Consider the following 26,876-nt stretch of genomic DNA (forward strand, 5'->3'; position numbering starts at 1 on the left):
TTAAGTAATCAAATAGACAACAGATCTGATACTGTGGCAGCTTCTTTCATACAAGACCTTGGTTTCTTGTTCTGCATTTGCAGGCATTTTACAAGGGTCCAAGCTTTTTATATGTGCCAGGCATCCTGTGGGACTGTACCAGCAGGTTTGCAAGGGCATTATTGCTTTTTTGGATCATTTTACTATGCAAATAAGACCCTTAGGATGAAAAGAGAATTACTGGGGTATACATATGCACATTTCAGATAACCCTCTATCATTACCTAATTAGAAACCAACTCTTCAAAAATCCCCTACTAGCTATGTGATCTTAGGGAAGTGAGTTCACCTCTCTGAGCCTTAGTTTTCTCATTAAAAAAAAAAAAGTAGATCATAATACCCACTCACTAAGGCCTTTCTGAAGATTAAATGAGTTTTTAAACATAAAGTGCTTTGAACAGGGCCTGGCATGTAGAAAGCACTATAAAATTGCTTTCATTGTTTTTGACAACTGGATTTGCCTTATTATTCTGATCTTCCAGTTTTATTCAAAAAGTCCGATTCTGTGGGAAAACGAATATCTGTAAAGATTAAATGTACTTAATTATACAATACTTATGGAACTGTAGGCCTTAATGGCTTCAGAATATTGATATTTTCCAAAATAATTAAGACATCTTCATGCTTAAGGATGTTCTTCATTTGAAAATAATACAAGTACAGTAAGTGGAAAGAACCTAAATGTGAATTTTCACTTAATTTAATAATTAGAATTCTGAAAAATTCACAAAAAATTCTTGTATTCATTTAGGATAAAACCATTTTGCAAATTTGATTTCTGAAGCTGTAAATGCCTCATTTTCACTAATCATGTTCTCCAACCATGCTTTCGGATATGAGCATTTTTATTATTCGTTTCTAAAAAACAATAATTGATGAGTCCATAAAGTCAGAGTTAGTCTTGCTGTGAATGCTAAATACAATTATAAGTTAATGAGCCAATTAAGATAATTAATAGAGTCAATTATGTTTCATGCAGGAATACCCAATATCATAAAAATAATGATGATAATAAAAAAAGATATATATAGACATATTTCTTTTTATAATAAACATAACGAACAAGATTAAACTGAAGAAAAGAAAAACTATTTAAAGCGATGGTAAATAAATCTGAGCTAAAAAACCCAACCACTGCGAGCTCTGATTTCAGGCTCCGCTTCCAGGTGCCTCTGGCTCCATCTGGCGGCCAGACTTGGGATAAAGTCTCAAAGGCGGAGAGAAGAGAATTAGAGGCGATTTACAGTGGGAGCGTCCAAACACAATTAAAGCAGTTTTCAATATGTGATTTCGTAAAAACACTTTATGGCACTATAAACACTTATAAATATCTCGAGGGACACTTCTTTGGGGAGACGTCCTTTAGGAGATGTTTCGGAGGCTCCGGCTTGGGCATTTATGAAAACCCTCACTCAGCAAACGTCATGCTCAATGGTGAAAAGACTGATTAAAAAGCCTTTTCTCTTAAGGTTAGACACAAAAGGGCATATATGGTATGATTCCATTTATATGCAATCTCCAAAACAGGTTAATTTACAAAGACAAAACCCAATCAGAGGTCCTCTGCCCCAGGTTACTTCAGCCCTAAGGGAGGGGAGGACTCAGGATGCCTCTCCCTGCCTCCCCTCAACCTGAGCCACATCCTAAACTAATGCCCATGTTATATGCCCACATTTTATCTGTAATTTAAAGAGATGGATTCCAGCCCTGAGGCAGGAACTCCTGGTTAGTAATCCCTATTTCAGCCAACTTGCTCGTTTCTCCGATGAAGACGCCGAAGCTCGGAGACCGAGGAGCCAATCGGATAGCTGAAATGTCATAACGTCACTGGTCGCTAGGCTAAGTCCCCAGGGCTCCTGGGTGCGGACCTTCTGCACCTGGAGGTAGCCGCTGGCCCCTGTCTCGCTCGCCCCAGCCCCCCGCTCGCCCCAGCCCCCGAAAGGAGCAGGGGAACTTGCAGGAGACGGTAGGCAGAGGCATAGCCACAGAGGTGGCAAGGGTGGTGAACGGATGTTCCGGGCTTTGGGTCTGGGACAGTTTGGAGGGGCAGGTGGGCACAGTCTCGGGGGTTAGGAGGGGGTGGGGGACTGGAAGTGACCCCTACACTCCGCCATTGTTTGAAGGTGAACAGGCCAAGCAGCCAGGGAAGGCTAATGGGATTCCGCTCCACACACACCCCAAATTCCAGGGGCCAAGAGACAATTTTTCCAAGAAGCTATATTTAATCAAAGAAAGGGTGCATAGCATGCTGGACCCCCCTCCGTACCCTCCCTGGCCTTCCCCAGGAGCTAAGGTTTACTGGTTAAGAGCGTGGACTTTGTGTGGGTTAAAATCCTAGCTCCTCTATTTTCTAGTGACAAATCTCAAAGTCTAGAGACCGAGAAGTCTCTGAAATAAAAGGTTTGCTGAGCTGTTACAGATGCAGCCAGAAAAACGACTGAGTCCTGGGACAGGCAGTTTCTGCTTCACCAGCAGCAAGGCCATTTAGCAGAAACAGCTTGTCGTCTGCCAAACAGAAAACACGGAACCTTGATAAAAGGTCTCAGGGAAAGAAAGTTTTTAAATTCACATTGGTTGCAGATAAGGAAAGCAGACAATGTCCAAGTGGAGAAAGTACCAGGCCAAGTAATTAGTCATAGAGAAGGCTCCTGGCTGGTGATGGTCAGGGACTGTTCACGTGGAAGAGGGATGCCTGCTGCACTTCTGGGGGCCTTTTAGATCATTGCTGAAATGGCCTCCTCCAGGAATGTGGAGTTTCTGGTTGGTTACCTCTGGGGGCTATTGACTGATTACCTTCCCTTGTCCCCCTCCCCCATTCCCTGGCCATATGTCACTTAATTTTAGGACATCTCAGAATTTTTTCCTTATTACTCACTAGCTCTATGAATTTGGGTGAAGTGACTCTCTCTGGGCCTCAGTTTCTACATCCATAAAGTAGCACCTCACTCATAGGCTTGTTGGGAGGATGAGATAGGACAGTTGTGTCTGGCACACTGTTCAGGACCAGGCAGAGCTTGGAAGGTTCTGGAGCACCAGGGGGTCCTGAAACTCTAGGCACTGGAAATTAGTTGGGCAAGAAGCCAGTAGCAGAGGAAACCCCACCATGCCCCTGGGCACTTGCATATCCCAGGAAAAGTACCTACCGGCCCAGAGCAACCTTGGGGCCTGCTGAGAGACTGGGGAAAGGAATTAATTCATGCCACACACATTGCTTACATGTCTACAGTGGGTCAGGCCCAGGGCTGGGACTGGAGATCTAGCAGAGAACAAGTCATGAGGATACCTCTGCCTTTGGGGTGCTCACCTTCCACGGGGGTGGGGTAGGTGGACAGAGTAAATACACACATTGGAAAAGTCAATATTAAGCATATGTACATACTTATATATTATTAAGTATATTTAGGTAATATATATTATGAAGTATAGTTATATATCATTAAGTATAATATATTTACACACTTCAATTTTTATGTGTATTTATTAGAAAGTAATAAAACTTGGATATACGTTAGAGACAAGTACTGTGGAGAGAAAGTAGGGAAGGGCAATGTGATGTTGGAAGGGAGTATGTTTTAATGAATTAACTGAAATATAGCTGATATATACAATATTATATTGGTTTCAGGTGTATGATATAGGGACAATTGCCTACATTACAAACTGCTGTCCACAATATATTTACCATCTGTCAACAAACAAAGATATTACAGTACTAGTGACTATATTCCCTATGCTGTACTTTCATTTCTGTGAGTTAACAATTCCCTAATAGCACCTAACGCCCGGTAGAAGGTGAACTTGGAGCACCAACCTGAAGCAGTGAGCAGTGAGCCAGGTGGGTATCTGGGGGAAGAACATTCTAAGCAGAGGGAAAGCCAGTGCAAAGGCCCGGCAGCTGGAAGATTCCAGGTTGCATTCCAGGAACTGCAAGGACGCCAGTGTAGCTGGAATTGAGCAAGGGAGCCCAGGGGAGAGGGTAGGGTACGAGGGCAGAGAGGGAAGGGACCAAATCCCCCAGAGCTTTGGGGGCCCACGGTGAGAACTTGGGCTTTCCTAGGAATGAGCTGGAAAGCGTGGATGAGTTGGAGGCGAAGAAGAACTTGACCTTCGGGAAGCGGGAACAGTCGCCCTCTGGCTGTGCTGTGAGGGAACAGACTGGGGGAAGGGAGGGCTCGCGCCTGCAAGGACGCTCCGACCCTCCCGCTTCGGATGCCTGTGGCGAGTCCAGGTGGTCACCCGTGCTTCCGACCCACAGGCTATGCCTAGACTGGAGGTTCCCACCACCCCGTCCTTGGGTTGGGTTACGCTGCTGGAGTGGCTCACAGAACTCAGAGAAACAGTCACTCAACGAGATGACCGATTTATTATGAAAGCATGTAAGTCAGGAACGGCCAGATGGAACGGATACGTAAAACGAGGCACAGGGAAAGGGGTGCAGAGCTTTCGTGCTGCCTCAGCGCACCACTCTCCCCAAATCTCCACGTGTCCACCAACCCAAAAGCTCTCCAAACCCTGTCCTTTTGGGTTTTTAATGGAGGTTTCATGACGGAGACTTGATGGAGGAAAGCACCTGCCGGTCAGTGATGGATTCAACCTCCAGGTCCAGCCCGCCAACCACTGCGGTTGGTTCCTTGGCAACCAGCCCCCATCCTCAGGTGCTTTCTAAAAGTCACCTCCTTAGATTAAACTCGGCTGTGGTTGAAAGGGGTTCACTGTGTGTAGTAAGACACCTTTATCGTTCTTCTCCTTTAGGAAATTCCGAGGGTTTTAGGAGCTGCGCGCCAGAAATGGGAATGAAGACCAACTACGTATTTCTTATTAGAAATCAAAATATCACAGGGTAGATCCCAACTCGGGGCTTTACTGAATCCAGTTTATGACAATGTCCAGAGCCTACCGATCAGCCTGCTCCCATGGTTGTGTTAATTGCTTCCCATCCCCCAGCTGTGCAAGGGTTTGGCTGCCAGCCAACGCTGGGTATTTTCAGTGAGGTTTTCATTTTTACTTTAGTGTTTCTGCAGGTCTTTTGTTTTTTTTTCCATTTGTTGTTCCATTCTAGTCGAGTGTTGATTTTTAAAAAATAAACTTTCAAGTTCAGAGTAGCTTTAGATTTCCAGAAAAGTTGCAAAGATAGCACAGAGAGTTCCTGTACCCTTCACCCAGCCTCCCGAATATGAACACCCTAATACCTAAGGTGTATTTGTCCAAGGTAAGAAACTAACTGTATAGTACTATTAATGGAATGACAGGCTTTATTTAAATGTTATCAATGTTCCTACTAATGTCCTTTTTCTGTTCCAGCACCCACCCAGGATGCCACTTTGTTTGTAGTTGCCACGTGGCCTGTTTCCCTCCTCATCTGTGAGTTTTTCAGTCTGTCCTTGTCTTTTGTGACCCTGATCTGATTGTAAGCTATCTAAGATCTGACTGGCTTTGTTCAACAGTAGTTCATGAGTCAGTCAGGATCCCGCCCAGCTGTGCAAAATGGAGGAGGTGGGACAAGAAAGCCACCAGCAAAGAGTAGATTCTTTGAGGCAACATCTCCTTTTCTTTGGGGGACCACAGGGGGCCTGCCCGGTGGACTACTTCACTAGTGCTTGCTGACCAGGCAATTCCTGATTGGCTGGTTAAGATCACACTCCTGGGATAGGTGGACACCGAAATTAGACTAGGTATTGAGTCTCAGTTTGGTGACGTGGCCTTAGCTCAGGTGACTCCATCTCAGTCTTGTCCCTTTTTTTCAATGATTGAGTATTCTGTAGAATGCCCTTCAAATGCAGTCTGTCTAATGTTTTCTTATAATGAGACTATACAGCAAAGCCAAGAAGCTGGTATTTCCCTCTAGTGCAGGGTGGGCATCTGGGACTGGGAAGTGGTTTGACCTGGGCGGTGGTGATTCAGGAGTGAGCTTCATAATCACTTCTTAAATGGTACATTGCAGGCTAAAAAATGTCCCGCTAAAGGACATCCGAGTCCCAATTCCTGGAAGCAGCAAATGTTAGTTACCTTATAGGTGAACAAAGGTCATTGCACCTCTGATCAAATTAGGGATCTTGACATGGGAGATTATTTGGGGTCATCTGGGCGGGATCTAAACGCAATCCCGTGTATTTTTGTAAGAGGGATGCAGAGGAATATTTGACACAGAGAAAAGAGAAGGGGATGTGAAGACAGAGAAGAGAGAGATCTGAAGATGCTGGCCTTGGAAACTTGAGCGAGGTGGCCCTAAGCCAAGGAATGCCAGGACCCAGTAGAAGCTGGAGAAGGTAAGGAATGGGCTCTCCCCAAGAGCCCTTGATTTTGACACCTTGATTTTGACCTTGTAGTTCTCATTTTGGACTCTGGCCCCCAAAACTCTGAGGGAATAAATTTCCATTATTATAAGGCACCAAATTAATAGTGATTTGATACAGCAACCTCAAGAGACTAATATACCATGCATTTATGTTGTAGTTATGTATTATGCATTTATGCTGTATTTCAGAATAAAAAGCTTGAAAATTAAACTCACAGCTTTCCCTTTTCTTTTATGGACAAAAGTAATGTTGAAAGTTCTCGTGATAAGGCAAATGGATGTCAGACCCAGCTGAACTTCCTCATGTTGAGTATTTCGTAATGATGAAGCTCTCATTCGCCCCCGTCTCGCATAAAGAGGCTGCCTGCTACTCTGGATGCCAAGAAAGGGCAAAATGAATCAAACAGGCAGAATACCTACTTCATTGATTTACGGGGCACATTTAAATATCTCTGAAGTTGGGATGTATCTTATAATCTGTGAGGGTCTTATCATTTTTCCTCGCCTGTATGCGTGTGGACATCAAAGTCCCCAGTATCACAGATTTCCAAGTGCAGATCAGCAGCGTGGCAGAAAATCCCAGAAACAACACCGAAACACACTTTCAACCCGCCAGGAAGGAGGGTGGTGGGGGAGATGCAGGTGGATGGTGAATCGGGCACATTTGGCAGCAAACCCAACCTGCCTCCAACTGTGCACATCTCAGTGAGAATCTGGTAGAGGGGGAGTTGGCTTTGAGGAGTGGAGTGGGCTAACAGGTTGAGAAAGGTCCCCTCAGAGATGTAACGTCGGAACTGGGTCATGGCAGAGAGGAATTCCCCAGACAGAGGAGGTGGTGGTGGCAGAGGTCAGCTGACCACCCAGGATTTGTGTTCTCCTTCCGCAGTGCCCACGGAGAGACTACATTTCCCAGCCTCCCTTGCATGGAGGTGGGGTCGTGTGACTGGTTCTGGACGATGGAGCGCAGGCAAGAGAGCTCTGCTGCACTTCCAGGTCTGGTCCGTAAACATCTCCCAGCATGTCCGTCTTTCTCTTCTCCACCTGCTGTTTGGATGCGGACGCCAGTGTATTAGTTATTCATTGCTGTGTAACAAATTACCCGCCAAAGTCCTCCTACCTTAAGGTAAATAACACATTTATTATCTCACATAGTTTCTGAGGCTCAGGAATCCAGAGCAGCGTAGCCAGGTGGTTCTGGCCCAGGCTTTGTCACGAGGTTTCAGCCGAGCCGCTAGCGAGGGCTGTAGGCATCTGAAGGCTCACCCAGGGCGGACGATGCATTTCCAGGCTTGTTCACATGGCTGTTGGCTGGAGGCCTCAGTCCCTTGTTGGCGGTTGGCCTCTCCGTAAGCTGTTTGACATCCTCATGGCGCAGCCGCTAGCTTCCCCCAAAGGAAGTGATGAGAGAAAGAGAGGAGGAGCCCCAGACACAAGCCCCAGTCGTTATAACCCAGTCAGTGTTGAAGTGATATCCTGTCATCCGGCCATGTCCTACTGGTCACACAGACCAACCCTAGTATGCTGTGGGCGAGGACTGGGCAGGTGGGGATCACTGGGCTTTACCCTGGAGCCCGGCCGCCATGCCCAGGGGAGCCACGTGTTACGATAATACAGATACCATCATAGCCCAGCTTCCTGCTCTGCCTCTGCTGATCAGATTTTAATTGACACTTCAGAGATTATCTGCCTCAGTGGTTAATCTCGCTTTAACAAATACAGAGATCAACTGCCAACCGGGCAGGATGGGTCGTTTCAGCCGAACACCTAACACTTTGTGACTTTACTATGTGCAGATAAAACTGATTAAGAAAATAGATATGAAAAAAAGGGAATACAGAAAACCAACCCCATCGATCCAACAGAAGGAAGGAATGAGAAAAATAACTCGGAGTAAACTCCAAGTGGATCAAAGATTTCAGTGTAAAATATTAAACCATAAGAGAGTAAGTAAACACTGGAAAATTCCTTTGTAACCCGGGTATGGACACAGCCTTTTTGAGTTGTGACTCAAGATCCAGAATTATAAAAGAAAACACGGGCACATTCATCTGTGCGGACCTGGACCCACATTCTTCCTCTTCCCCTTTCCTTCCTGAGCAGCGCCGTTCTAAGCCCTTTTGGGGGAGCAGCGAAGGCCAGCTTGGGGTGGGGGTGGGGACAGGCGCAGAATGGGGTGTCAGGGCTTCCTGGGGTGCGGACACTCCTGCTGCTACGGCTCCGTACCGTGGGGAGCAGTGGAGTGGGGGGTGTCTGTGCCAGGAGTGGGGCTGGCGGACCTCGGGAGGGGAAGCGCAAGCCGCGGGCGGAGGAGGGCCGGGGTGACAAACGGGCCACCTGGTCAAAGAAGGAAATGAAGGAAAATGGCAGTCGGACTTGTCACTGCCGGAGAAGGGGGCGGGGGCGGGGACATACGGAAAGAGAGGAAGTTAGGGGTGTTGGACCTGAATGGATAAATCACCGTGAATTCAGGGTTTTCAGTATATACACAGATAGATGTGGAAATATATAATTGCTTATAAACCTAACCTAGATCTGTGTGTATGTGCAGAATAAATACAGAATATGTAACATACATTACGTGTGCACGTGCAATAAGCAATGTGAGATACTCTGTCTGTCGGTCTCTATGATCCGTACACTGGGAGAGCCTGTAAGCAGCAAAAACCCCAAAGAAACAGCAAGCCCCTCGGGGTTCAGATCTTGGGCTGCCCCGTTTCTCTACCAGAGGGGCCCAGAGCTCCTTCGAGTAATGGCTGACTCTAGATGGGAGCTACAGAAAGAGCAAAATGATCCTGGCACATTTTGCGATTAAGGAAGCAAGGAAATGCTCAGCAAATGGTGGGGGGATGTCAACAGGACCCAGAAATCTGCGTGAAGACGCTCCCCCTGGAAAATATTGGGTGTAATATCTCCATTCATCACCAGGACTAAATAAAGTTACCCCCTTCAAACAAACAGGGAAACAAAACATCACAAAGAAGTCATTCTGACCACTAAAAATAAACAATGAGAGTAATTTTCTTCCTGATTATAGTTAATAGAATAGGAATAAATAGGAATGAGTCCAGGCAGACAGAAATGAATAACTTGAGGTTTGCTGAGGAGTAAGATATTTACATGGTCTCAAAGTATCTCCCTACACAGTTCTCATTAGTTACAGAAAGCTTAACTTTGCCATGGATAAGACAGGCAGATGCCCCCTTGATCATATGGCCAAAACAAATAACGTGAGTAACGGGGGAAAAGGAGATCAGAAGCCCCCTCCCCTTCAATAGGAAGAACGCAGTCACAAAAACACAATCAGTAGTTTTGCTGCTGAAGAATCTGATCACGAGGAAACATCAGCCAAACACACACGGAGGGACAGATTACAGAACTGGCTCGTGATCTTCAAAGATGTCAAGGTCGTGCAAGTCAGGCATGACTGAGGAATATTCTTTCCTGGAAGAGATGACAACCGATGGGATGCGAGGCTCCAAGCTCCGGGCTTTTGTTACAAAGAGTATAATTGGGACAACCAGGAAACCTCGCCTGAGGTCTGAGGATGCCAGGATGGTGGTGTATTATTTGGATGGTGGTGCTGCGGTACTGGAAGAGAATGCCTTTGTCAGTCATGACCCTGCCTTACCCTCAAAGGTTCTGGAAAATAAGAGATGCTTGTACTGTACTTCCAACATGTTTTATAAGTTTGCGATTGTTTCACGGTTAAGAAAAAGTCTTATTTTTTTAGGAGGAAACTTTGCCTGGTAAATTAAACACCTAAAGCAAATTCACAAGATAAATGACAAATGGAGGGAAATATTTGCAACTCATACTCAAAGAGCTAATTTTTAGAAATTTTTTATTAAGGTATTATTGATATACACTCTTATGAAGGTTTCACATGAAAAAACAATGTTTACTACATTTACCCATATTATCAGGTCCCCACCCATACCCCAATGCAGTCACTGTCCATCAGTGCAGCAGGATGCCACAGATCCACTATTTGCCTTCTCTGTGCTACACTGTTCTCCCCGTGACCCCCCCACCATGTGTAATAAACATAATACCCCTCAATCCCTTCTCCCTCCCTCCCCACCCGCCCTCCCACACCCCTCCCCTTTGGTAATCACCAGTTCCTTCTTGGAGTCCAAAGAGCTAATTGTTAATAAAGAACTACGGAAATCGTTCTGAGAAAGACCCACAACTCAATACGAATAGTCGTATATTTGTATATGTGTATATACAAATACATCTAGGATAAACACAGACTGTACCCTGAGAAGTGATTTCAAAGGGCTTGTAAATTTGAAAAGATGTGGGACCTCATGGACAAAAGGAGAAATACAAATCAAGGCTGCATCTTGATACCATTTCCCTGTACCAGATCGGAAACAATCCCAAAGTCTGAGCACACACTCCGTGGGGGAAAAGGAATACATGGATTATAGATAAGAACACAAATGTGCTACTTTTAGAGGCGGCAATTTGACAAGACCTCTAATACTGCAAACATATACTTTGGCCCAGCCATCCTATTTATTTGGGGGGAGCTAGTTTATAAGTTATCCATATACAGACCAAAATAAGTGTTTGCAAGGTTATTCAGTGTAACATTCTTTGGTGTATGGAGATCGGAAATCAGCACAAGTATCCATCAAAAAGAGACAGGTTTATTAAGTGATAATACAGCCAACCAATGGATGTTGCTGTATAAAAAATTGAAATGTTCTCTAGGTATCCAAATGGAAAGAGCGCCAAGATATAGCATAAAAAGTCAAGGGCAATAAAGTGTTCTTTTTGTTGTCTGGGTGTTTTATGAGAGGAAGGGATGGTTTTCTTCCCCCTCTCATTTCACCATTTTCAAATCAGAAGTCTCCTTCCTAACTGTAGACAATCTCTCTGAAATCCTCAATTCCTTTGATGTAATATTTCCATTCATCTGCAGTAAAAACTTTGGGAAGGTTTGGGAGCTCTCATTTCCCATATTCTGACCTGCTCAAAACGATCGTCTATTGTCATTGTGTTGTTTGACTAGATAGGAAGTTTTAGGATCACATTTTATTTTCTCAGTGGTTGTGACAGTCATCGCTCCATGGCCTTCTTGAAATAACCTTTGCTCTGTAAATGTCTGAGGCCACACTTGTTTAAGTTCTGGTAAAAAAAAAAGCAACAACAGAAAAACTTAAACATTTTGCTTGGCTGCTAAGAGGATACTTTGTTTATCTTTAAAGTCCATAGATTTAAATAAGATACAGCTTGGTACTGAGGGTTCTGTCTCAACAACCTCTCCCCCTCCCAGGTTTCCGTATCAATCTCCCCTTCAGGCTGTGTCCTTTTAATATGGAGATTAAGGTGTTTTTATTTTCTGAAAAGCTTTATTGACCTACATATTTTAATTATAGCAGCCAAGCATGAATTATATATGCTTCAGTCTCCCAATCTGTAAAATAGGGATATAATGTTGCTTTTGTTTCTTAGAGTTTTTGTGAGAATGTAATAATACTTTAAAAGAACTTAGTATAGTCCCTGGTGCAACAGTTAATATCTAATAAACATCATCTATGATCTATTATATGTGTGTGTGCATATATCTATTTTTACTTATTGATAGCTCTGTTTTACTTATACTTATATTTTCTCTTTTCCAGAAGGCAATTTCTATTGGATTGATTGTTTTTTATTTCCTTTCCACTTTAAACATCCATCTTTAAGGTAAAAAAATACTCAACAAATTAATATCTCCATCATATTCCTGAACAATAAAAGGATTTCAGAGTATTTTAATTCTGCTCATCTGCCACCTGTTTTACATGTTATTATTGACCACTATTGAGAAAAAACTTTTTATTATGGAAAAATTTCAACATATGTAACCAAACAGAACAGTAACACGAATTCCCACGGAACCATCACTCAGTTCAGCAATTGCCAACAGACTGCCGTTCACGTTTCACGTGTGCCTCCAGCCATTCTCCACTTTATATTTTTGCTTAGTGTTCTAAAGGTGCATTCTTTAAATACACTGAAAAGTACACCTATCCCGGCTGTACAGTTTTGAAAAATGGACATTGAAGGGTCCCCACCAGTAAGATGGCAAACTTCCGGCTTCTCTTCGGGGGTCCTCAGTTCCCGCCGGTGCCACCTGAAGCCCAATCACCTCTCGCCCCCCTCCCAATCCCAGCACCTAGCCAACAGCCACCAGCCCCGTAGAAGTGACACCTCAATCAATTCATGCCCCTTCCTATATAACCCCGCACCTTTCCCTAATAAAGCGGAACTCTCCGGTGAATTGCTGCTATGTGTCGCTCCTTTCCTTTCATTGGTGCCGAAACCCGGGAGACGGGACACCCCAACTGGGCCCCGTCTTCCCCTGACACCAGCAGCAGCTTGCCCTCGTCCTCTTTTTCCGGCGCTGGCTCATCACACTCACCACTCCTCTCTGGCCCTTAGGTAAGTTTTCCCCCAGGAGTGGGCCACTCTTCCCCGAGCTATCGCAGTGCCATTGACCGTGATCGTCCGGCAAGGCCCTGACGCTCGGGGATGAGGAGGGAACGCTCCCCGCCTCAGGCCTTCACGGCTGCGGCGGACCCTCAGGCCCCCCTCCAACAGCCATAAATCCCCGCCTCAGGCCTTCACGGCTGCGGCAGACGCTCAGGCCCCTCCTCCGACAGTCAAACGCATTCACCATCCCTTCCATCAGTGCTGAAAGTTTTTAAGCAAAATTTCCCCGGGGTGGGCCACTCTTCCCCAAGCTATCGCAGTGCCATTGACTGTGATCGTCCGGCAAGGCCCTGACGCTCGGGGATGAGGAGGGAACTCTCCCCGCCTCAGGCCTTCACGGCTGCGGCGGACCCTCAGGCACCCCCCCCCAACAGCCATAAACGAGGTGACTCCTTTGGGGATGAGAACGCTCCCTTTTCCCCCCCTCCTCCTTCTGTTCCGTCCGCCGAAAACGCCTAGCGCTAGGTACCTCGAGACTCCGGCACTCTGCCTTCTTAGGGAAGTCTGGGTGACGACCCACACTTCCCAAGAAATTCCGACTCGTATACGAGTTTCCGCAGACCACCAAGGATCATCGGGGACGCCCTTTGTCTCCTTGTGGTCTGCTTCCAGTCCGAGGATCTCCGTTCGTCTTCCCCTGTTTGTCTCCTTCTTTGTCCTTTAGCCATGGGAGCCTCCTCATCCCTCCCTGAAAGTTCACCTCTTGAATGCCTGCTTAAGCATCTGGCTACCCTCTCCCTGATGCCTGATATAAAACCAAAACTTCTCCGTAAATATTGCTCCCAAGATTGGCCGACATACCCCCCTAGACAATAACAAGCAATGGCCCGCAGGGGGAACTCTTGATCCTAACATCACTCGCGATCTTTTCAACTACTGCCAGCGCCTGAAAAAATGGAAGGAGATTCCCTATATTGAAGCTTTCCACCTCCTCCTCTCCCCGCCCCCTCGGTCAAGGGCGTGCCCCTCCCCCAGATCTCCTACCACCCCATGCCCCAGATGCCACAAAAAGGGCCACTGGGGGTCTGATTGCCCAACCACCCGAAGGGGAGGCTGGACGAACAACCCCCATCCTAAGCCCGCCGTAGTGGGGCTGGCAGAAGAAGATTGACGGGGCCCGGGAGCTTCTCGCCCGACCATTTCCATCACCAAACAGGAGCCCAGGGTTACTCTAACAGTAGACGGTCACCCCATCTCCTTCCTCCTAGATACAGGAGCCACCTTCTCAGTCTTGTGAGAATACCGGGGCCCTACCACGCCAGCCATTACTCCTATAGTCAGAGTAGGAGGTAAACAGATTTTCCCATTAAACCCCCCACCCACCCTTTTATGCACAATCCAAGACAATCCCATACCTTTCTCCCACTCCTTCCTGGTTATGCCCCAGTGTCCCATCCCTTTACTAGGACGAGACATCCTTTCCCTCCTCCACGTTTCCATAACTATATCCACTCCCACAGCCCCCAGTACTCCCTTTCTGATGGCCCTCATAGCCGACGACCCCCCTCTACCCAATGAAAGCTCCGGTTCTGCCCTCATACACCCTGTAAATCCCAAAGTTTGGGACATTACAAGCTCCTCCGTGGCCCTATGTCCCCCTGCCTCTATCAAATTATGTGACCCCTCTCAGTATATCTGTCAGGCCCAATACCCCCTGACCACTTCAGCCCTCATAGGCCTCCAACCCATCATTCAAGCAGACCCACTCACTCCCCATTTAATACCCCCATATTAGCTGTTAAAAAAACCAATGGATCTTGCCGCCTTGTCCAAGACCTTTGCCTCATCAACATAGCCATTGTCCCTATCCATCCCTTAGTTACAAATCCATACAGCCTCAGCATCCCACTTCTCAGTCCTAGATCTCAAAGACCCATTTTTCTATCCCTATAGACCCCTGCTCCCAAGATTTTTTCATCTTCACCTGGACGGACCCATACACAAGACATGCTAAACAACTCACTTGGTCAGTTTTGCCACAAAGCTTCCGAGATAGTCCCCATATTTTTAGACAGGTCCTAGCTCAGGACCTCAAACAGTTTCATCATGATCACTCCAAGTCCACCTTATAATACATAGACAATCTTCTACTCTGCAGTCTCTCGTGGGAACAGTCTCAACTTGACACTGCCTCCCTACTTAACCTTCTAGCTTCCAGAAGTTACCGAGTATCCCCCGTCAAAGCTCAAATCTCTTCCCCTTTTGTCACTTACCTCAGATTCCTTCTATCTCAACAAAGAAAGTCCATTACCTTAGACAGAAAATGGCTCCTCTCTGACCTGCCCATTCCCAAAACCAAGACAAAAATCCTTTCCTTTCTAGGCCCTTTCTAGGCCTGGCTAGATATTTTAGAGCATAGATCCCTAACTTCTCCCTGCACCCTGTTGGCAAGACCCCTATACGACCTCAGCAAGAGCCCCCCTAAAAAACCTTTATCCTCCTCACCCCGACACTCCTTCATTGAGCTCCGTCAAGCCCTTGTAGAAGCCCCAGCTCTCCATCTTCCTGATTTCTCGAAGCCCTTCTCATTATACATTCATGAGAGGTCCAGTCAAGCTCTAGGAGTCCTAGGCCAATATTATGGCCCATCCTTTGCCCCAGTAGCTTATCTCTCCAAGCAATTAGACCCCACAGTTCGGGGATGAGCCCCCTGCCTACGAGCATTAGCCGCTAGACAGCTCTTGCAGAAAGAAGCTCATAAACTGACATTCAGGGCGCCCCTTACCATTCTGTCCCCACATCACCTAAAAGATCTCTTAACCTACAAAAGTTTACAGACTCTCCCTCCCTCCAGACTCCTCACCTTACTGTCCTCTTTCCTCCAAAATCCCGTTCACCCCCTTTGCCATCCATACCCGAATCATGACTTTTTCCTCCTTTACTGCTCTCTCACTTTTTTTCCTCATTCCTATTGTCTTCCCCGCCACCCCAGCCTCCTTTGTATGGCGATTCAAAGTCAGAGAGACTTACACACAGCACCAAACAAAAGTTACTGCCCTCATTGCCACACCAGACTGCCCTCTGAAAAGCTGCTCTGAGCCTTTATACCTCCACTTTCCTCCCTCCACCGAAGTGTTCACTAGCAGCTGCCCTTATTCTCCCTACCTCTGCTTCCTCTATGACCAAAAACAAGCCTATTGCAGGCGATAGCCAGACACCTACAGGAGATGTCTCTACTGGTCTTGCACCATTCACTACATGGGTAACTTCCAGTACTCACAGTATTACTCCTCCAACCGTTTCATGAAATATCCCAACAGCTCATTCTCCTTATCAATCCCAGATCCCTGGGACTCTCGATGGGCTGCCAGAGTCACAGCCTCAGTTTACTACGGGGGGTCCTCGACCCCCCACAGTACCCTTCATATCTCTCAAAAGTATGTTCCCTCTCATTCCCAGATCTCTCAAGTTGCATCAGATAGCAGACATTCCGAAAAAGTCATTATCCAAACTCTTGACGGCGCCTCTTCATCTTCTTATCCCCGCCCCTCTTCCCATTTCTCCTACTCTTCATTACAGCTCATTCAGGACACCACCATCTTTCTCAACCACACCCTTAACACAGACAATTGTTTCTTGTGCGCATCACTACAGCGCCCACTGCTGGCCGCCGTGCCCCTTAATATTTCCAACTACTCCTTCCATGCAGAAAGACAACCCCTCTGCCCCCTGGCAGACATACCCCTATGGGAACCAGAATACGCAGACAATCTCACCATCCACCACTGTGTAAGCCCAACTCCACCCCCTTCCAGCGCACTTCACTGCCTCTCTATCTGCACCCCTACCTCCGGCTCTAAGACTTTTACGCAACCGGGACACTTCTTTTAGTGTAATAGCAGTCTTTTCAACTCAGTGCCTCTCAACTCCGATACACCCTGCATTCTCGTCACCCTAATCCCACAGTTTACACTTTACAGCATGGCAGAATTCCTTGAGCTCCAACCTCCCTTGCCCTCGTGCACAAAAAGAGCTGCCTTCCTTCCCATCATGGTCAGTAGCTCTTTGATCACCTCAGCCATTGGGGCAGGGTTTCCGGGAGAAGCCTTGGGTCACTCTCTATAGGCAGTTAGAGATCTCAACGCCAAACTTGAGGGAGCCCTGACATCCACTGCCGATTCTCTAGCCTCTCTCCAAAGACAGGTCACTTCGCTAGCTAAAGTCACCCTTCAAAACCGGCGGGCCCTAGATCTGCTTACAGCCGAGAAGAGCGGCACCTGCGTCTTCCTCTGGGAAGATTGCTGCTATTACATCAACGAATCTGGCATTGTAGAAACTGACATCACCAAACTCACCGACCTTGCCTCCAGTCTCCACTCTGCTTCCAATTCCAACCCATTCTCGTCAATACTAACAAACCCCCTCCTCACCTGGCTCTGGCCCATTGCAGGCCCCATAATAATCATTCTTCTCGCCTGTCTCTTCTTACCCTGTATAATAAAGTTCATCAAATCCCAAGTCGGAAAAATCTCTAATCAAGCTTTCAACCAGCTTTTACTCAGGAACTACCAGCTTCTGGCCACAGAAGATCCCTCACCCTCACGTGACCTCCTCACCACACGCTGAAATGGACCCCTCTCTCCACTGGAAACTGTTCCTGGAAACAATAGCCACAGACGCCTGGCTCCTGACACCCATATCCTCTTGGCCAACCTATGGTTACAGGGAACCTTCATTGATTTCCAAACCTGAAGAAGTCCACATCTACTCGTCCTTACTGCGGGGAGTCCTATCAACCCTTTCCTCCCAATCCTCAAGCCCTCACTCCCTTCTCCGCCCCTGTTCAGCAGGAAGCAGCCAGAGAGAAAGCAACGTCCACAAACCCATAGAGGAGAAAGGGGGGAATGAAGGGTCCCCACCAGTAAGATGGCAAACTTCCGGCTTCTCTTCGGGGTCCTCAGTTCCCGCCGGTGCCACCTGAAGCCCAATCACCTCTCGCCCCCCTCCCAATCCCAGCACCTAGCCAACAGCCACCAGCCCCGTAGAAGTGACACCTCAATCAATTCATGCCCCTTCCTATATAACCCCGCACCTTTCCCTAATAAAGCGGAACTCTCCGGTGAATTGCTGCTATGTGTCGCTCCTTTCCTTTCAGACATACCTGAGTTTGAGTTGACTTTAAAAAATCTGATAGCCAGTTTTTCCTACCAAGATAACGAGTTTACTTTGGAAAAGCAGAGGAATGGCAATTCAGGACTGTGAGTCATAGTGAATCAGGCAAGTCCTGGGGAATGAAAAAGAGGAACCTATTATTTTACAGAGAAAAAGGGAGAGTCGGGAGGGGCTGTTTAGAATGAAAGCCCATTGGAGGAGACAAAAGGGTGGTGACGGCTTCTCATTGGCTGTTGCTGGGTGAGGAAAACCTTCTCTTCCTCGGCCATACCCTGACCTCCTGGCGTGCAGAAGGCAAGTTTCTTCCTGTCAGAGTTTGGACACGGTGCTGTAGTAGCACGAGGGCTCCTCCCCTTTAGGGCTTCCTGTCTCATTGTGCGCATGTGTAACACCCACACACACCTTCCATGTCACAGAACATTTCCATCTCCCTAGATTTTTCTCACAAGGCCCAGTCAGTCACCTGCTCCCAGGCAGCCAGTGTTCTGATTCACCTTAGATTTGTTGTTCCACATTTTGTAGCTTCATATGGATGGAATCACAGAGCATCTCCTCTTTACTGTAAGGCTTTTTCATTCCACATACTGTTTGGAGATTCATCTGTATTGTTGCATGCGCCAGCCCTTTGTTCCTTCTGCTGAGCTGTATTCTTGGTACGCCACGGTTTGCTCATCCATCCTCTTGTGGGTGGACATCTGGGTTATTTCAGTTTTTGATGATGATGAATAAAGCTGCCCTGAGCATTCTTGCACCAGACTTTTTGTGGATACACGTTTTCATTTATCTTCAGTAAGCACCTAAGAGTAGAAATGCAGGGTATGTCTGGCTTCATTTCAAAGAGGCATACCATTTTACATTCCCACCAGTGGTGTAGGAGAATTTCAGTTGCTCTGCATCCTCACCAGTACTCGGTCTTATACTTCCACTCACCCACCCACCCCAAGTTTTACTGATATATAACTGACATATAATTTTGTATTAGTTAAGGTAAATAAACAACACAATGACTAGATATATGTATATATTGCAAAATGATTCCCAAAATAAGTTAACATCCAACACCTCACGTAGTTAAAATTTTTATCTTGTGATGGGAACTTTTAAGATCTACTTTCTTAGCAGCTTTCAAATATCGGATAGAGAATTGTTAACTGTAGTCACCGTGCTGCACATGACAGCCAGAATTTTTTTATCTTCTACCTTTGTGCTTTTTGATTACCTTCACCCATTTTTCCCACTTCCCACCTGCCATGTCCACTTGTTTTTATACTCCCGAATTTATACTCAAGTGATCCTCTGGTTACTGTTTTATATGGGGATTTACCCACCTGTGTACCAATTTCTTTGTTCTCCATTCTTTTTGGCTTCTTACCCTTCCTTCCAGCTTCAATCTGCTGCTTCGTGAATTACATTCTTCAGTAGTTCTCTTAGGGAAGGACTACTAGAGTAAACATTTTCCAGTTTTTCTTTGTCTGAAAATGTCTTTTTCTTATAACTTTATATGGATGGAATCACACAGCATCTCCTCTTTACTGTAAGGCTTCTTCATTCAGCATACTGTTTGGAGACTCATCTGTATTGTTGGGTGTACCAGCCCATATCGCTCATTCTTTAGAGGTGGTGTGGCTTCTCTGCAAGTGTGGTTTTACATACAGTCTGTTTGTTTTTTCTCTCAGCACTTTGCAGACATTATACCGCTGGCTCCAGGCTTCCATTGTTTTTATTGACAAGCCAGTCATCAGTGTAATTGTTTTTCCTTTGTAGGCAACTTTCCCACCCCCTGGCTTTTTAAAAGTGTCTTTTAGTTGCCTTTGGTGTTCTGCAGATTCACCAAAATATGGTTAGGTGCGTATTTCTTTTTACCCTGCCCAGGACATGTTGTGTTTCCTACACTTAAGAATTCATGTCTGTCATCAATTCTGGAAGTGCTCAGCCATTATCTTCTTGAGGCTTACCTCTCCCCTCATCTCTATGTTTTCTTCTAGAAGTTTATTGGAACTTTTCATTCTGCCTCCCGTGTCTCTTAATTTCCTCTTCAGTTTTCCATTAGCATGTTTCTCTGTGGCATCTTCCGGGTAACGGACTGAGATCTATCTTCTAATCCATGGATTCTCCCTTTCTTTCCCTGTTGCCAATCTACTGTTTGACTTTTTTGATGAGTTTTTATTTTCAATGACTATTTCATTTCCATGTGTGTTTCATTCCCACCGGAAGTTCTGTTTTGTTCTTTGCCATACCTGCCCTGGTCCTTTCATAATGCCTTGATTTTTCTCATTCCTAATCCCATTTTTAAAAGTGTCCAGACATTTGAATGTGTTCACTTTATAGTTGTCAATGTTGTAGTCCTTAAGCTTAATCAGAAAGGTAAGCTGTGATTTCAGAATTGACCAAAGGCTTTTGATTGAACTGACAACAGAGCAGGCTTCTCAGTCCATTGAGGGAAACAGAAGCTCTTGCAGGTATTTCAAATCCCCGGGATTTATGAAAGGGAATTGGTCACACAAGTACCAGGAGGCTGAGAGCAAAACGTGATCTCTGAGGCAGTAGAGGCCTTAGCTACCAGAAGCAGCTCAAAGCCCTGGGGCTGTAGGAGCTTGAAGGAAATGGCCCTTTTCCCAGAGAACTCAAACCTTTGCAAGGAGAAGCAAGGGAGGGGACTCCAGGCAGCTGGTGTTCTCACCTCCAAGAGGGCCAATGGGGGATGGAAATCTCCCTGCCAAGGCTGTGCAGCTGGCTGGTGCTGGAAGTGCCCAAAGTAACTGGAAACCAGAGCTATTGCTGCCTGTGGCTACTGGCCAGATGTAGACTGGAGCTGGAGGTAGGAAAAATGTCCCTCTGCCCCTCCTCCTGCCTCCCAGTCTCCTACCAGGGCCTCCCCGCCCATCTCATTGGTTGTCAAATGGGGTTATAGAGTTGGAGGGTGAGCTTCAGGCTACACAGATGATAGCCCAGGGCCACCAGAACAAGCAGAGGGAAACAGGTTCACCCTGAGTGTAGAATAAAGATGAAATACTCCACACATTCAACAGGGCAGGTCCCAGAAGAAACAGCAGCTAAATAATATTACTTCCCAGCCTATTAAAATGATATGACTTCTATGAACACGTTTATCAGGCTGTACTGTACAGTATGCCATTCTGAGCAAACAGCTGTTGGAAATAACTCAAGATTACCAAAATCGGTTTCCTAATTCATGAAATCATGACAAATTCCAATTATCATGGAACTCGGGCTTGGTGAGAATCAACCTGGGAGGGACTCAAGGGCTTGTGTCCCAGGTCTGCACCGGCATCCTCACCCTGTTACCACCTGTGTACCGATTTCGGCCTGTGGATTAGTGAAGCCGAGCTCTCCATGCGGTAGGGAAAAATCACAGGTCAGAGGAAGTGGCCTGGTTACTGAATCGAAATCTTGTATAGAACAAAGGTATTGAAGAAACACGTATCTATGACACCAGCACTTTCATACACAGTTTAATGTGAAGAAGCTGATCAATATGATGATCTCTGTATTTCTATTTGCCTTTGAAGATATTTGAGGTATTTGTGAGAATCTCATAAAGCAGACTTGCAAAAACTATCATCAAGATTGCACTGCTGTTTTTCTTCTATTCAAGGCATTTAATTCATTTCAGGGAACCTGAGATACCAGACTTGTGAAAGTCCACGGATTACATTTGCCATCGATGTTCAAATGTTTGGGGAAATCCAAAATTGTGAAATCCTCAGCTTGCTATTTTTAGTAGTCAGTGAAGCTTAGAGGGATGATGACTGTTTGAAAATTAATTAATTATTACCAAAAAACCCAAACAGTTGTGAATATTTGTGTGTCCATCCATGAAAGCTTTTCTGACATCAGAAGATCTCACCACATTCTTTCTCAACAAGTGGTGCCAGGAAAACTCGATATTCACATGCAAAAGAATGATCAATTCTTTTTACCTTATATAGAAATTAACTCAGATTGCATCAGAGATCTAAAAGTAAGACCTAGAATTAGAAAGCTCCCAGAAGGAAACATAGGGAAAGAGCTCCATGACTTAGATTTGGCAATGATTTCTTGGATATGAGAACAAAAGCATAGGCAACAAAAGTAAAAATTGATAAATTGTACTATATCAAAATAATAAAACTCCTGTATGCCAAAGGATACAATTGACAGAGTTAACCTATGGAATGGGAGAAAGTATTTGCCAGTCATATATCTGATAAGGGGTTACTAGCCAGAATATATAAAGAACTTTTACAATTCAACAACAAAAACAACCTGATTTTTAAATGGGCAAAGGACTTGAGTAGACATTTCTCCAAAAAAGATATACAAATGGCTAACACACATATGAAAAGATCTCAACATCACTAATCATTAGGGAAATGCAAATCAAATCAGCAGTGAGTGGATGGCTGCTACCGAAAGAAACACATAGACCCAGAAAATAACAAGTGTTGGCAAGGATGTCCAGAAATTGGAACTCTTGTTGAAGGGAATGTACAATGGTGCAGCTGCTATGGAAAACAGTATCGTGTATTAATCACGGTTCTCCAGAGAAACAGACCCAATGGGATATCTATAGATATAAACAAAAGGAGATTCACTGTAAGAATTGGCTCATGTGGTTAAGGAGGCTGGGAAGTCCCACGGTCTGCTGCCTGCAAGCTGGAGAAGCAGAAAAACCGGTGGGATAAGTCACAGCCAGGCCAAAGGCCTGAGAACCTGGGGGCTACAGGTATAAGTCTTGGGGCCCAAAGGCTGGAGAATGAAGAGCTTCGATGTGCAAGGGCAGGGAAAGATGGATGCCTCAGCGCAAAAGAGACAATTTGCCTTTCATTTTTGTTTCATTCCAGCCCTCAACAGATCGGATGATGTCCACATTGATGAGGGCGGATATCTTTATTTGGTGCACTGAATCAAGTGCTAATTTCTCCTAGAAACACAGACACTCTCAGAAATAGCGTTTTCTCAATTATCTGGGCCTCCGTCAGCCCATTCAAGTCGACCCATAAAATTCACCACCATGGGTTGTTCCTCCAAAGATTCAAAATCAAATTACCATATGATCCCGCAATACAATTCTGGGTATGTACTCAAAATAACTGAAATTGGGGTTTTGAAGAGAGAGTTGTACATCTGTGTTCATAGCAGCATTTTTCACAACATCCAGGAAACAATCCAAATGTCCATAGGTGGTGAGCGGGTGAACAAAACGTGGCATTTTATCCACACAGTGGGATATCAGGCAGCCTTAAAGAGAAAGAAAATTCTGACCCAGGCTACAACCTTATATATACAACCATAAAACATTACGCCAGGTGACACAAGACAGTCACTCTATGTCACTCTATGAAGTATCTAAAGTAGTAAAATGCACAGAAACAGGAAGCGGAATGGTGGTGACCCTGGGCTGGGAGGAGTGGGGACGGGGAGCTGTTGTTTTAATAGGGACAGAGGTTCAGGTTTGCAGGGTGAACAAATGCTGTGCATTGGTTGTCCCGTAATGATCTGCAGACTTAGAAGTTGTCAGAATGGTAGAGTTTGTGATTGACCAGAGTTTGCGATCGAAATATTTGTTCACATATTCTGATAAAAAATGTTTAAGCATGATTTTTTAAAAGTATTTCAAATCCTTTTTCTCTATACTCTGTTACTGCAGGGTGGCTGTGGGCGGGGCAGGGCTGCTCTGTCCTGCTGTCCCGTGTATTTGCTGGCACGCGCCATGTGCGTAGCTCCCTTGAATATCGTGTGGCTTTGGATGACGGGCTCCCTCCAGATTTCCTCCATGAGATCTGAGGTAAGCGGTGTCTCCCAGAGACAGGCCAGAAACCTTAGGGGTGTCACTAGCCCGAGGCTGTCCCGCTAATGTCGCAGCTCAGTGGTGCCTCAACCACCCAGTGTTGATTTCGAGCTCATCCCACTTGACACGGGTTCAATGCCAACACAATTCTCAGTAGAGAATCATTTTTTCTTCCATCCAGAGCCCAGACAGAAATAGGAAAATCTCCTTTCAGTTTTTTTATCACAGTTGGGTGGATTTTTTTAAAAAAACATTGCAGTGAGATACCCATACATAAAATTAACCATTTTAGCTATTGATGAGTGTACAGTTCAGTGGCATTAAGGGCATTGACCTTGTTGTGCAGCCCTCACCATCCATCCCAGGACTTCCCATCATCCCAAACTGGAATTGTGCCCCCATAAACAACTCCCCATGTCCCTCCTCCCCGTCCCCCGACCACCGCCATTCTACTTCCCATGTCTCTGAGTTTGCCTGTCTCAATGCCTCTTGAGGTGCAATCATACAGTATCTGCCCTCCTGTGTCTGGCTGCTTTCACTTAGCATGATATTTTCAAGGTTTATCTATGTTGTAGCTAGCGTCAGAATACCCTTCTCTTTTAAGGCTGAAAAATTCCATTGTAGGTAGGCGTGCGGGATTTTAAACCCCAGGCTCTCATGAAGTTGCGGCCCTTGGCGCCTCTGCGACCTGAGCCTTCCCCCGGAAGCACGTGCCCCTGTCCCAGGGCCCGCAGATTCCAGAAAACGATGTGCTCAGCTTGGTTTCCACTCACTTCCACATCTCTCTTCTGTGGCTTCTTCCACCCCTTTCCCTGCCCTTTCCTTTTACCCCCCTTTTCTTTTCCTTTCTTTCTTTCGTGTGTGCGGAGGACCTGGAGATATTTTCTTGCTTCTTGGAAGCTTATCCGTGCATTTTTCGAAGGATGTTTGCAAAGAGGCCAAGGGGGCAGTGGGCGCTGAAGCATGGAGTTATTTGGGGGCAGGAGTGACTTTAATTGCTTTTACAATTTCAAACTGATGGAAAAGTTTCAAGACTTATACCAGGAAGTCCGTATGTCTTTTCGGCTCCCCAATTGGTGCCACTCCTGCCCCCACTTCTGCTTAACCGTTCACTCTCTATCTCTAGAGTATCAGGTATTTACATTTCCAGAAACATTTGAGAAAACGCTGGAGACACCATGCCCTTTGTCCCTAAATACTCAGTGTATATTTGCTAAGATCAAGGACATTCTTTTTACTCGCCACAATGCAATGATCAAAATCAGAAAACTTAACACGGGTGTATTATTACTTTCTGATGCACAGAATGCATTCGGATGTCACTGAGGGTCTTACTGACATCCAAGGTATCATCTGAGTTGCCCAACAAACGAACTGAACTCTGTTGTGCTGTCTTTCTGGTCTCCTTTGGTAAGAACAGTTTCCCCATCTCTCTCTGTCTTGACCTTGAAAGTTTTGAAAAGTCAAGGCTGCTTGTTTTTGCAGAAGGTCCTTCACTGGAATGTGTGATGTTTCCTCACAATTAGGTTCAGGTCAGGCAGCGCAGTTTCTTCATCTTCCCAAATGCTACCCCTACATAACACCCCAGCTAACCCAGGCAAAGCAGTTAGGGTAGCGAAAAGTTCACAAAAAACATTTCCCATGAAACCAGCCGACCATGGAACCCCATGAACCCCGAAAGATAAGTGGACGGGGCTGGACCAGAGCAGTACAGGGAGAAAAAGAAATTCTCAAACGTGCGGTGAAGCGCTCACCCCTGGAGGGGAGGTTGCCTTCACAGCAGAGGACTTGGTGAGGAATCTGAGGACAGCAGCAGTCAGATCTTGTGCTTGTGTGTGATAGGGGGAGGTTAGGGTTAGGGGTAGGGTTTCCTAATGAGGCGCCAATTAATAGGTAGGTGTAGGGGGCCATGGGAAGGCTGGAAGACGCTGGGATGGTCTGGGCCCCCAGAGATCTCAGCATTACTTGCTGGAATCTCTCTTCTGGAAGGACAAAGCTCTGTACTTTATTAGACTTATTGAAACATATTTGACATATAACATTGTGTAAATGTAAGGCGTATAACATGTTAATTTGATACACTTATAGATTGTCATATGATTGCCATTGTCACGATAATTAGCCCTTCTATCCTGTCAATATAATTATCCTTTCTGTTCAGTGACTGGATAAAACTTCATTCTTGTGAAAATGAAGAGAGGCAAAACCCAACTGATTTTGATAGGAACTCTGGGGGGCAAAGGAGAAAGATTTAGCTACCCATAGGGGAGGCAGATCTATCTCTCTTGGAAGTACTGGCGAGGTGGCTACACTGGCAGGTTAGATTTTCAGTACTGAATGGAAACAGCAACGTGTGAACTTTTAAGTACATGGAGGCTGGGAAAGTCATCCTGGCCTGCCCCACTCCCTACTGAGGAACTACTAAATGTGCTTACTGGCGAGCAACAGTAGGCGAGGGTGGTAAAGTGCATACAGATATGTGCACGGAGTTAAATACCATCGCCCCCGAATCCACGTCCACCTGGAACCCGCGCATGTGGCCTTATTTGGAAATAGGATCTTTGCAGACGTAACCAAGTTAGGATGAGGTCCTCCTGGAATAATGGGCCCTAAATCCCTTATGATTGGTGCCCTTATACGAAGACTGTAATTTTTAGGCACAGATTCAAACACCTGGGGAAAAATGCATGTGAAGTTAGAAGCAGAGATAGGCGAGATGCATCTCCAAGCCAGCGGGTACCAATGATTGCCAGCAACTACCAGAAGCTGGGAAGGAGCAGAGGCGGACCCTCCCCATAGAACCTTCCGAGAGGGCATGGCCCTGCCGACAACACCTTGATCTCAGATTTCCAGCCCCCAGAACTGTGACTGAACACATTTCTGTTGTTTTAAGCCACTCAGTTTGTGGTACTTAGGAAACGAACACACTCTCCATTCCACCCTCCCAACCAGTTGGTGGTGACCCCTTATCTGATTTCTCTGAATGAATTTGCCTACTCCTCAGGATTTCTGATTCAGTGGGTTTTGGGGTCCCCAGTTACATATCTAACAAGCTCCCACGTGCTGCCGCTGATCCAGAGCTGCACGGAGAACTGTCATTCTACAGTGCCGCAGGTGTAGCCACGCTTGGGGTACAGGTTCCAGGCAGCCAAA

The 26,876-nt window shown here is 45.8% G+C and overlaps 1 long non-coding RNA gene across 1 annotated transcript; it reads left to right on the forward strand.

The window, feature by feature from the left end:
- The first annotated feature begins 2,654 nt into the window (after positions 1 to 2,654).
- Positions 2,655 to 10,577, forward strand: LOC108400298 (uncharacterized). The gene is made up of 4 exons (XR_005057913.2): positions 2,655 to 5,248; positions 5,341 to 5,400; positions 6,160 to 6,305; positions 7,221 to 10,577. It is a non-coding gene; the product is annotated as an uncharacterized lncRNA (long non-coding RNA).
- The last annotated feature ends 16,299 nt before the right edge of the window (positions 10,578 to 26,876 follow it).

The sequence above is a fragment of the Manis javanica genome, chromosome 17, assembly GCF_040802235.1.
Source record: "Manis javanica isolate MJ-LG chromosome 17, MJ_LKY, whole genome shotgun sequence".
In the NCBI taxonomy this organism is placed as follows: Eukaryota; Metazoa; Chordata; class Mammalia; order Pholidota; family Manidae; genus Manis; species Manis javanica.